The sequence below is a fragment of the Archocentrus centrarchus genome, chromosome 15, assembly GCF_007364275.1.
Source record: "Archocentrus centrarchus isolate MPI-CPG fArcCen1 chromosome 15, fArcCen1, whole genome shotgun sequence".
NCBI lineage: Eukaryota > Metazoa > Chordata > Actinopteri > Cichliformes > Cichlidae > Archocentrus > Archocentrus centrarchus.
Window position 1 is genome coordinate 20,381,531 of NC_044360.1, and position 8,603 is coordinate 20,390,133.

The window sequence follows — 8,603 nt, forward strand, 5'->3', positions numbered from 1 at the left end:
CATCTTGGGCATGGTTTTGCATCAGTTGGAGATGGAAATGTGCATTCCACTTAGGGCTGAAGAACAGAAAGTTTCATACCAAATGGAATGACTGCTTTTCAACAACATGGATTCACTGACCTCACAGATATTAGAAACTGCAGCTCACAGTCAGACATACAGCGGTGTAAGGATGGTTGATGACCAGACTGCACCAGAATAAACCTCTTAGAGGTGGCACATACCCCACAGGCTTGTACAGACTTATGCTTTGTGGTTTCGCAAGATCGGATTTAATATTTTCCAAATATATCATCCAACATATATATATAAAGTCTTTAGTAAAAAGCTGGCTCTGACAAGCATATGTAATTTTTTCTAGATGTACCTAAAGCGCTAAACATTTTAATCTAATTATCATTTTTTCTAACTGATGCCACCTTTAATTTCAAAGACCTGCATTCACTCTTTTATTGGTAGTAGGCTTAAAAAGTAATGAGGTTTTACTAGGGTGGTGGGAAGTAGCTCAGAAAAAAAAAAGTTAACTGGCATCCTAGGCATCTCTTCAATAAGTACAGAGCTACTGCAGGGCAGACCTAAGCAGCGGAAATTAAATTGCAAAATTCTGTAATATTCACAAGGGAAAAGAGAAGAATAATGGGTAGTGAGTCCATATCTGTGCCAGATTTGTTTAAACTGCCACAGAGAGAGTTAAAAAGAAGGATGAAATGTTTTTCATCACAGTCTGGGTTTTTTTTTTCAGCATTTCGCATCATTTTCTGGGTCATTTGGACCACATTAAGATCCAGTGCTTACGTAGTAAACAGCAGAGATCCACATGTTAATGCGGATTCCTCTATTAAGGCTATAAACACCAGAGATCTGGAAAGAGCAATGAAATGAAGGTGATGGATGTCAGTTAGGCTGATAAACAACAATAGTTTCCAGTTCTCCTCTCCAAGCTGTGACTTCACCACGGAGGTTTTTTTTTTTTTTTTTTTTTTTTTAAAAAAGAAAGAAAAAAAGAAAAGAAAGAAAGTTCAGTGTGACTCAGGGTCGTAGTCTTAAAAGGAAATCTGGCACCCAAAATGTTTAAAGTACTGAGAACTGGAGAGAGTGACACATGTAACATGCGAGTCTCACAACTTCTGTAAAATACAATAGTTTTGGGAACGATGAAGGTAGATTGCTCTTTTTTTAAAGTTAAGATTTACTTCAAATATCCCCTTTAACTCAATCGTGCCAAAAGCTGAGTAATGCCAATGAAACACATTTGGCCAGAATGACTGGCGTTGTAAAATAAGCTTGCATAATCTCCCAAATGGAATGACGGCTCTGTTTGCATGACAATTGCGCTATAATATATAGTATTTCTTTCAATATCTGAGAGAAGCAATATAAATAAATAAATAAAAATTGGATGCTACAGTCATTATGATGCATTTAATGAGCTCTTCACAAATAGCCGTTAATAGTCGGCATTGCTCCCTTCCCCATTAAGGTATGCCTTGACTAGAGGTGAAGTTCAGCATTATCATTGCATCCTACAGGCACAGCTTTAGTGCAGGACAGATACTTCACATCCTTCTTAGTGTGCCAAGCTGGAAAACCAGAGTTAAATTAAAATGAAGCTAGCTCAGGCAGAGCGCTGGAGTTGCACATTTATAGGCTAATTAGCTTTATCTGGCTCAGTCACAACAGAGAGGCAACTATGATTCAGTCATAAATATGCAGGTGTACATGATTACACTGTCTGACTACAGTGTCTGCTAACTGCACTTAAGAAAGAGACTGTTGTTTAAAATCAGAGTATTAGCACCGTGGCTGGGAGGATGTTACCATTGTTAATGGTAGTATTTAGCCAAAAGAGCTAATGTTGCTGCACGCAGCGATTCAGTGACGCTGCATGAACGTGGAGTTGCAGATGTTTTCTTCTGGAGTTCAACACAATAGCAATTTCCAGTCTTGCTTCCTTTGCCAAACGCGGGTCAGTGACCGTCACTGACTTCATTTGTTTTTGCCTCCCCCCCAGTATAAACATTTGTGAGCTCTGCTTTATTTTCTTTCCTTAAGCTTTAGACAAAATGTGTGTTGCTACTTGATGGAAAGCTTTTATGGTTTACACCATTGGTGATGTATGGTCCCACAACACAGCAACCACCAATCAAACATTTGGGCAACAGCAAGCTATGGAAAATGTAGGTCTTGCACAGAAATAGAGCCTAACTCGTAAAAGAAATTAGATAAATAAATACATTTTTTAAAAATAGAATGCTTTCGGGTTTCTAAAAAATGCTTTGTTCAGATCTCATCCCTAACAGGAAAAAAAAAAAGTTTCTTCTCATACTGAGATGAATTGTGGTGAGTAGTAATTCACAGTGTTTGAGTTGCCCAATAGGGAGTTCTTTTTTAGAAGACACAGTTCTATGAATTGTTCTCATAAGGTTTTGTGAGGCAACTGAGAAGTCTACAGGAGAGCAAGAAAACTGTGGAAAACATTCAAGTCCATGAGTACACACCATTAATCACTGTATTGCAATGTTACAAGACCTCCAATTTTGACTTTCTGGCTCTGAGGGAAAATCGAACTGCGCACCGACCTGCTAATGTGGTCTACCAGTCGCCCTGCGTTCTGAGCAAACAGGCACTGATACTATAAGGAGAATGGCTTACATACTCATCTCTTGAATCTGCAAAGAATGCAACATGACAATACAACAGAGCTGGCTGGGTTCTTTACATGACACCACAAGTTTGCTTTCAAAGCATTTAATTGCAATTTTCAAGTAAAAATGGCTCACATACCTTGGCTTAGAGCAGATGTGATATCAAAGTGAGATAGCCAATGTTTGACTTGTTCTCCTCTCAGAGGTTTATGTGACCTGTGTGGGTGGGATTTGTTGACACAGGATTTGTAAATTCAGCACAACAGAATGTTTCCTGGATGATATTATGCTTGGGATCAGAAGTGGATTCGGGCAACTTTTACATTTTATTGAAACAATAAGAACAAAATCAGATGGCTCTGGCCTGCCAAACCTTTGTTTGTGTCCTCAGCCAACATCCTAAGCGGAAGGATGAGCAGAGGGAATCTTGTTTACTTCCTTTGTTGCCTGCAGGACCGTTGAAGGATGGCAGGCTGTGACGGCCCCATTAATCGCCTGTTGGTTGCTCATGTTTGGCGAGCGCCAAGCACTGCCAGCTTTATGCAGCGTTGCTTGTCGCAGTGATGTAACCTGGCCTCGGTCGACTCAGTGGGTTAAGACTTATTCCCAGATGTGTATTTGAACTGTTGGACTTGAACACAGGCAAAATGTCCCCAAATTGCAGGTCTGAAATACAAGTTTGGCATTGAGTTCTGAACTTCAAACAAACATGACATCCTTGAAAAGAACGAAAGAAAAAAAAAAGTAATAGCAGTGTTTCCCTAAATTTACTTTGACTCACACTTCCCTATATTTAGGTTAATATGTGAGTGATTACCAGAACAATCCCCATTTTGCTTTCACTCTCTTTTCTCACAAATGCGTTTTCATTACTTAGATGCAATCATTTGGTAATGACTTCCAGATTCCCATTTTCCTCTTTGAGCTGATGGGATGTGTGGAGTTACAGCAGAACAGTAAGATCTCTTAGGGTAATTCATGAGAGCTTAAAAACTGCGAGAATTATGGGTTCATTTTACAGAAAACTTGTGCAAGTCTGACTAAGAAATCTACAGGGAATATCAATGTGAAACCTAGAAAAAAAAAAAATTATAGGTATGGGCAGTAAATGCAAGAACTCAGAGCAGTGTTGTGTGAGAGAGTGAACAAAGTGAGAGTGAGATCTCTTCAGCAGAGAGAAGAGGAGAGGAGGAGGAGGAGCTCTGGCCTTGGGTCCCTGGGCACAGAAGGTGCTGCAGCATAGCAGAAGCTTCACTGCCGATACAAACTCATCCTGCATTGTAGGGGCTCAGAGACGTGAACTACAGGTAAATGTTTGAGCCTGTAAGTAGAATAAAGTGCATATTTCACACCAAAGCATCCCACAGCAGCGTTGGAAAGTAGCTACCACAATATTTTATGACACTGATTTTTCATTTTTTCATTCCATAGTTGTACTTCCTTACAGTTTAGAGGTATTGTTTCATATTAAACTTAAACTTTTTGCTGCTTTACAGTTACAGTTTCAAGAAATTAAAAAAAAAAAGTTTATTTTTGAGAAAATTGTTTCCATGTACCCATAGAACTTTTAAACACTACAATTACAAAAAATAATCCACCCCTTGATCAGCTGTTCAAAATGCAATGTGTGATAGTAAAATTGGACTATCCAATATTTTTCCATTAATAAAGAAAAACATAAAAAGTGCCCCACAGTCCCATCAGCAGTGTGCAGGGTTTTATTGTCTTTCAGCTTGTTGTTTTTGGTTGTTACAGTATAGGTTTCCGCTCTCACCGCTCTCATCAACCCACAGCAGACAGCTGTTTTCAGAAGTTCTTTCTTCAGTAGACATTTTCACACATGCACTGCAGACTTGAACTTCTCTAGACCGCAGACTACTGTATACAAAAGATGGGTAAAGTTTCCAGGTCTGAAACCAGTGACATTATGAAGAGATTCCTGAATAGAAATCTATGGAAAAATTATGAAATGCCAAAGATGATTGTCACGCTCCTGCCCCACAAGGCGCCAATCAACAACCAAAACAGGAAACATTAGTTTACCATGTTTTTGCACTGATGCATGCCCACAACAGAGATTCACAGATGTTACAGCTGTGTGGTGGCAGACAAGCCTCACTACTGGTTACCATAGTAAAGATGTAAGTGTGCTTTTTTTTTTTTTTTGAACTTTTTAGCTCACTGTGTCCACTGAGTGAACTAGCATGGCCATCTGTTAGGTGCTCTGGTGGCATGAGCCAGAGCTATTGATTGTGTTGGCACTCTGAATTAATCTGTTAATCACTGTGAAACTTTGCACATGTGAAGTAAAAGTATAACTTGTGGTGGAAATGTAAGCTTTTAAAAACTTATTTTGGCTTACGTTGCCAAACACTGAAGTGGATTTTGATTGATTTGAGTCTATTCATTCTATTCATGCAGTTTCTATCCATTCATTTAGCTTCTGGTTTTATAAAACACACAACAAACTGGTTTACAGGAGGCCTGCCTTGTGACTGGTAAGTCACTCGTTTATGAGCGTGCAGATGGCAAGAGGGCAACACTGAAACTGCTCGGGCCAAGTCATAATCATCTGCATTCATCTTTTACATACAGTCTATGTTCTTCACTTTACATGACAGATCTGCATGTGAGAAACAATATGTAGGAACATCAACAGTGCCTTGTGTCCCAGCTCCTGCATGCTGTGCTGAGGCAGCATCCTCACCCAAACCAAAGAGACTATTTCCAGGAATGAGACTGCATCTCAAGGCTGTTATCTGTTGTGTCCAGCATGTAAGAATGGGCAAGTGCCAACAATGTGAAGGCCTGAGTTCACCGACAAATTTGTTTTAAAGGTCTGAAATATCTGTCTGTGGTTCACTGTCTCTCCAGTCAATTTCTTTATGAGCCACAGATCATAAATGTATTTGGTATTTGAGTGGGGAAACACCAGGAGATAAATTAGCTCTATAAAAAAGATATATGATTTTCCATCAACAATCTAAATATTAACTTTCTTGTTTTAACAGCAGCAGCTATTGGCAGAGTTGTAAAATGAAGCACCTAAGTTGTCAAGTTGAGAATAAAATGTACTGCATGTTGGATTATTGATATAACAGAAGAAAAAAAAAATCACTGAGGACTGGTGCAGTCAGTAGGAATGCTATGTTCCAGAAGAGAATTTCCTACTCATTATTGACTCCAGGTTTTATAGTTGGCAACTTGCTTCTATCTGTATACCGAAAGTTTTAAACATTTAAGGTGACTCAGTGTGACGCAGCTATGGTTTCCTGCAAAAACCGGCTCAATGAGTGCTGAAGCAAAATTCGATTTTGAGATGCTTTCCCTTCTACTGAACTGGAGTTCATTCGAGGGCATGAAAACTTGGCACCTTGTGAAATGGAGTTCTGCCATGTACTTACTTTTTTTTTTTTTCTTCACAGATTTAAGTTACCTAGGCAGGTGAAAGCCATGGCTAGTTGGCAACCACATAACCTGAAAACTAGGTTTGCCAGGATGACAGATGATGGATCTTTGATGTGTTTTCAAACACTGCCAGCACACTAAATTGGAGCAGAAGTGTTGATCACATCTTTCTCTTCAAAGCGTTCTCTTTGTTTGTTTTATGACAAAAGTAAACCTCTAAGGACCACAGCTTAGCGTTACATAACAATAGTATTACTAAAAAATTGACAGATTAACAGGCTACACAGAGACACATGAAATCACATCCATAGACTGAAGTGGAGCTCAAGCACATGTGCTGATAATTTCCCAGCTTACTTAAACATGATTAAAGAGGAAAACATAAAATTGCCTCTTTAAGGAAATAAATTCAGTCATAAAAACAAAGGAATTCGCTAATGGTGGAGGTTAATGTTCAAATACTATCTTTGTTCAGAGAAAGGTTAGAGTTAGTTTGATGAACCTGAGAAATGTGCAGAGACTTGATGGTTTATACTTCTTGCCAAACCATCATCTTAGCTCACCTGGCCTAATGGAGCTGACAAAGTGTCTTAACCTTATAAATACTTGGAAGAATGACTGTGCACTCAGTGAGGAGATTCTTCTGGATTTGATTTTTTTTTTTTTTTTACATTTTTGAAAGACCAAAAAAAAAAAAAACAGTATTTGAATACATTTTAGCTCAATAGGGTTTGTTCACCGATCTGGCACCTTGTGTTACATGCTCCTGTTTTTCCCATTTATCCCGCTAACGCCACAAGGGTCTTGTGCTGATTTATCAGCGTGTTAAGGGTTTCAATGTTTATGCCTCGTACCCTGGATGACACCATCTGGTACTAATCTGTATTTCCGTTGTTGTCTGCGAAATGCAGCCCAGAGCTGCTCAGGACAGAGTCAAGTACAATAAAGACGCTAATTGCTTGTCTGTCTTCCTCTGTGACTCCTTCTGTATATTTCACCAATATTTATTAGTGACTTTACACCTTATCATTCATGTTCATTATTTACAGTTACCTTGAATGTTTCAGTAAGAAGGAGTTACACTGGGATGTATGCTGTAGCATTCACAACAGAACTCTGTAATTTGTAGACCACAAAAGGAGAAAAAGAAGGCAGCTACTACACACCATGTTATATCTGATGCACAAACTAATGTATGTACTCAGAGACTCATATTTAATGCTTTTCAAGAAGGTCATTAGATCAGATAAAGTCAAAAATGTTCTTGACTTGGCTGAGTGACAGGCATAATGCACACTGGACCCTGACCAGCCATAGCTTGTTGTTTTACACAAATTATGTAAAGTACTGTACACAGATGATCAAAAAGAAGTTGTCCGGGACTGACGTCAATGGCGATAATCTTACCTCTTTTGCTTCACCATGTTTATGTGCAGTCATTGGTGGTCCTTCATTTTGATAAAATTCAAGAGTTGTTAAATGTGGAGGGGCAACAGAAAAATAGGTTCCCATGCTAGTCTTTGCACTTGGGCAATGTGCAGCTCTAGAAATAAGCTTCTTCTGAAAGGTCTCTACCGCTACTCCTCCACATGGAAAGGAGGCAATTAGGTTGGTATGGCCATCTGCCGGTTGCCTGCTGGACACCTCCCAGGTAAAGGTTTTCAGGTATGTCCTACCGGCAGGAGACCCAGGACACACTGGAGACTAGTTTGGGAATACCGTGGTGTTCCACCAGATGAGCTGGAGGAGGTAGCCAGGGAGAGTCAGGACTGGGTGTCTCTGCTTAGACCGCTGCCCCAGTGACCTGGACCCTCATAAACAGTAGAAAATGACTGGATGGATGGACGGATGGATGGATGCTGGTATTTGGAGACATTCAGAAGTGTCCCCACAGATAAAAGATAAAGGATGGAAGTAACATCCAGGTCCAAGTAAAGCAAATCCATAAGTGCCATGAACCTGCATTCCCTGAAATGGTCAACAGGAGGTGAAAAAGAGGTCTGCTTGTAAAGAACTATATGAGAAATTGACCCTACTTCTAACTTAATTTATTTTCACAGTAAATATTTTCCTTATGAGTTGCTGATCTAAATTGCTAGTTGCAGGTCTTATTTAATACAGAATTATGTTCATTTTGTAAATTATAGGCACATTCAGAGCAAACTACAAGATAAATCAGGGTATGTTTCCAGGCGTCACTACCTTGTGATTCACAAATTGTTTCCATGTGAGAGCGCAATGTTCTTGGCTTTTCAGTCTGATCCACCTCTGGTTTCAAAAGATGGCAAATGCCATCATCATGTGGCACAAACCAAGATGGAAGTAACTAATGGGATGCATAAATGTCATATTAAGTACTTCCATCTTTTATATACAGCTTATGGTTGCATATAAATGCTGATGCCTTTGCTGGCTTCCACTGTAGCACATTGATGCCCGATGGCTGATTCCATCATTAGTGTCTAAAGGAACATTTGAAGACTCTCATTAAATAGATTGCCTATAAGCTGAATCACAGTTATTTTTCCTTATAGAACATAAATTGTTGCA